Genomic DNA, 5,000 nt, shown 5'->3' with positions numbered 1-5,000 from the left:
CTGATAAGTCCGTGTGGACGGCAGAGGCTTATCGAAACCAAACGCACACGCATGGCAAGTATCTCAGATTAAGTAACTCTCTATTCGCATATACACTTTAACCTAAAACGCATTAGCGTTATTGCGTTTACCGCTTATTGTTTACCCTGAGTGAACCAGCAGAAGGGCAATGTTATACATGCGGACTGATTAATTTCGATCTTTTGGCTCATCAGTTGTTATACACATTATTCTGAATGTGTCACACTTGCAAACTTGTTACATTTGTAAACCGACTGTATACTATATGAACTTTTGCGTCTATGTGAGGTTATTTAAAAACATATACGTGAATTCGTGCACAATAACTATAGATGAACCGCGTTTTGAGATCAATGGGCTTAATGCATATGCGTAAAGTGCCAGCACGGTCTAATCATGGACGACGTTTTCCAAATCTTGAAATGTTGGTTTAAAAGAAGTATCTGATTGGTAAAATCCAAGCTCAGGCGAAAGGTGTCGTCCCAGATGAGTATGTTAAGACTTCAAAGGCTATCCTGAGCTATCACTTACCGCATATGTATTCGCCCCGTTTTGTAAGAGCGTAGTTCATATACATGATTTGTCAGCATAACCTGTCATTTTGATTAAAGATTGTTTCACGAGAAAATGCAAAACTAATTGATATTTGTATGTCCCCTTTCGAAGAAAAGGGTGCATATAGTGATCGGACTGTCAATCTGTCCGTCCGTCTGTCTGTCCGTCTGTACGTCTTTCCGTCACACTTTGCGTTTAGGTTTCGAAACATGCTCATAACTTCTATGTCCCTTGAGATATAACCTTCATATTTGGTATGCATGTGTATATGAACAAGGCCTTTCCAAACGCACATACATTTTTACCCCTGTGACCTTGACCTTGAACTTAGGGTCCGCGTTAAGGTTTCGAGTCTGCGTTGAAGTTTCGAAAAATGCTCATAACTTCTATGTCCCTTGAGATATAACTTTCATATTTGGTATGCATGTGTATATGGACAAGGTCTTTCCATACGCACACACATTTTGACCCCTGTGACCTTGACCTTGAACTTAGGGTTCCCGTTTAGGTTTCGAAATCTGCATTTAGGTTTCGAAAAAGCTCATTACTTCTATCAAGCGTTTATAGGGGCATAAGTGATCCTATGGTGACAGCTCTTGTTGTATGAAATAATCACAAAACAGAAACTCACAATCACCCAGGAGGAATATAACGTAACCCGCCATTACCATCATCCACAATGACACTACTGAATATACCGTCCCCGAAAGCAGGTCATCGGTGTCTGTATATTTGCTCTGACTTAAAGTACGGTGAAGCAATATTGACATTTCATCAATAGCTATATACCACTCAGGTCTAAATAATATTTGAAAGAGATCCTTCTCGCTCGCGTACAGTCATGTAGTCACATCATAAAAGACAATCAGCCGCCCGATTACCGCTACGAAAATAGTGTAAATTTTTCGAAGGCATCAACATAAACCTATCACGTGGATCTTAATCATTTAATAATTTAAATTGTTCTTTTGTCTACTAACATTTTATATTGTACAATGTACATATAAGTTGCATACGATGTTGTGTGCTTTCTGTTCGATTCTAAGCTCATCTGCACAACAAAACGAACCATGGATTTCCTATGGGATGTATAAAGTTACGAAAGTTGGTTATGAAAAATAAACTTTTATTTTTTATTTGTATAATTTGTTTGTTACGCTTAGTAATCGATGTTAGTTATTGTTTAAAAAAATCTGATTTTCCTTTGATAAAAAATATTCAATTGTATATGGGATACAATCCTATGGGAAAAATATTATGTCAAAGCATTTATGTAGTACCGGTAATTAACTTAATTTTGTGGAATCATAACTTCATTATAGTATTAAAATCACGAAAATTGTTAGTTAGTTGATTAAATTTAGGTTTGCTTAAAATTGTATTAATACCTTCCTCAAAAAAGATAAAACACAATCTCACATATATTGTTTCCAATTGTAAACTGGGATTGTTGTACTTATAAAATGATTATAATGTCCTTTAATGACGTTTAAAAGCATTTTATTGTTGAAAGGAAGTGTATTTGTAACAAAAATCAAGTTTAAGCGGTCGTCCATGATTACACGTAGCATTTGCGCAGACTAATCTGGGATGACACTGGACGCACATGCAATAAGTCCAGTTTTTGTTCAGAACGCATCTCATATGATCCATTGTCCAATATTTTTTATTATTATTATTATTATTATTATTATTGTTATTATTATTATTATTATTATTATTATTTGTAACGTAGTTTTATAAGTACGATAAAACACAACTTAGTTGCATTAAGCTCAGTTGTTTTAAGATCGAGGCTCAATAATTCCCTGAATAGTTAATTCATGACAATTCTCATATCCGGCTGCCCCCACCAGTCAAACATGGTAGACGCGGGTTCCCGAATGGTAACAATCTGCGCTAACGCTTCTTCGTAATACTGAGTAATTAAGAATTATTAGATTTGAGCCTCGTACTGGGAATACTGGACTTTCATGTGCGTAAAGTGTTAACCCAAATAAGCATGTTTAGTCTGCCCAGTTAATATGGACGACGTATTTCGCTTAAACTGGATTTCGCTTAAAAGGACTTCCTTCAGACGAGAAATATCATACATGCGTAACGTTTCGTTCCTGATTCGCTAAATTTGGGACGCCACTTAACGCACGTGCGCTTAATCCAGTTTCATCGGATCGAGGTTCATTTTATAATTTCTCTTAAGCGAAACAATGAAAACGTCAAATAAAAAAAATGTAATATGGCTGTCATTATCATCATATCTACCTGCGTGTATAAGCGTTACTCCAACGCACACTGATGTGGATACACGGACCTAGACTGTTTCACAATGTCGGGATAGATATTTGAGCCGCTTTCGGGAAACTGGGCTTAATTGAGGTTCGTAAAGTGTCATCTCAGATTAGATGCAGGGATAAGGCTTTCCGATTTAAAGATTACTTCGTTTAAAGTAAATATTTTCTTAACGAAATACAGTATACGTGGAAAGTACCTTCCCTGATTTTCCCGTGCGGACTACACAGGCTAATTTGGATAAATCTTTTCGCACATGCATTGAGCCAAGGATATCAAGGACGTATCTCATTTCCAAACAACTGAATTGCCGTTACGACGATGATAAGCCTCACACATATCTAACCAGTATGCACAATACATTACACGAATATGAACGCATTGTCGATAACATAACTTGCAGTTATTTAAATATTGACGTTGGTATTGATAATTTTGCCAAATTATTGTATGACTATGCATTCAACGGATATGGTCAAACGAGAACGTACTTTATTTCTAAAAAAATACCTGGACAGAAATATTAGAGCCCATGGTTAAAAAAAACGAGTGTAAAGTTGCACGTTGTAGCAACAGGTGGGCCAACCGATTTTACGCCGATCGCTCGTCTGTTAATCTAGCAGTATTTTGAGCTTCGAAGACGCAAAATAATAAATAAAAAAAATTGCTAAGCGTACGTTCAATATGCGACAGCGAGAATATTTTCGTACATATATAAAGTCACAACCTAAACAGTTTTTGAATGACATAAAAAAGATAAGTATTCGACGAAATGATAGTGATATTACTCCGTATACATATTTTTAACATTTTAAGAATTTATTTTCAAGCAATTATGTTTTTTTCCTTAAATCACGGTTGAAAAAGAGTAATCAAACGTATTAGAAAGGTCACCTTTTGCAGTTGAATTCCTTGATAGGGACTTAAAAATTAATGAAGTAATGAACGCAATTGACGATCTAAAACCGGGAAAAAGCGGTGCGTTTGATCAACTTATTCCTGAGATCTGTATTGATTGTAAGGAGCTTATATATCCGGTTCTTTGTGAATTATTTAATTATATTTACAGTACAAATTATCCATATTCAGGGTCCTTAGGCGTTAGTGTTCTTTGCACATAAGAAAGGAGATAAGAACGATGTACATAACATAACTATAGGGGGATGACTCTTACTTGTATATTTTCTAAAATATTATCAAATTTGCTAGAAAAGAGTTCAGAAATGGCCTTAAAACAATGCTAAACTCAGTCATTTTCGATTTAGTTTTTGAAACGACATGGCACAAAAGATTGCATTTGTGTGCTTAATGCTTTGACAAATAGAGTAGTTAATCGAAAAAAGTGGCAGCTGTATTGTGCCGTTGTAGATTTTAAAGAAGCCGTCGATCTCGTTTATAGGAACTTGTCAAAATATAGTCCTATTATGTCGAACAGTCGTGCTATCTTGTCCAGGTGTGGTGTTGACTTGTCAAAATACAGTCTTATCATGTCAAACAGTCGTGTTATCTTGTCAAAATCATGTGCTGACTTGTCAAAATACAGTCCTATTATGTCGAACAGTCGTGCCATAATAGGACTATATTTTGACAAGTCAGCACATGATTTTGACAAGATAGCACGACTGTTCGACAAAATAGGACTGTATTTTGCCAAGTCAGCACATGATTTTGACAAGATAACACGAATGATTGACATAATATGACTGTTTTTTGACAAGTCAGCACATGATACGACGGGTCGGCATAATAGGACTATATTTTGATTAATCAGCACATGATGTTGACAAGATAGCACCACTGTTCGACATAATAGAACTGTATTTTGCCAAGTCAGCACATGGTTTTGACAAGATAGCACGACAGTTCGACATAATAGGACTGTATTTTGACAAGTCAGCACATGATTTTGACAAGATAGCACGACTGTTCGACATGATAGAACTGTATTTTGACAAGTCAGCACATGATTTTGACAAGAAAACACGCCTGTTTGACATAATAAGACTGAATTTTGACAAGTCAACACCACATCTGGACAAAATAGCATGGCAATTTGACAAGTCAACACCACATTTGGACAAGATAACACGACGGTTTGACATAATACCACACCTTCTTAAGAAGTCAGAAAGAAA

The sequence above is a fragment of the Dreissena polymorpha genome, chromosome 6, assembly GCF_020536995.1.
Source record: "Dreissena polymorpha isolate Duluth1 chromosome 6, UMN_Dpol_1.0, whole genome shotgun sequence".
In the NCBI taxonomy this organism is placed as follows: domain Eukaryota; kingdom Metazoa; phylum Mollusca; class Bivalvia; order Myida; family Dreissenidae; genus Dreissena; species Dreissena polymorpha.
Note: the sequence above shows the minus strand (reverse complement) of the source record.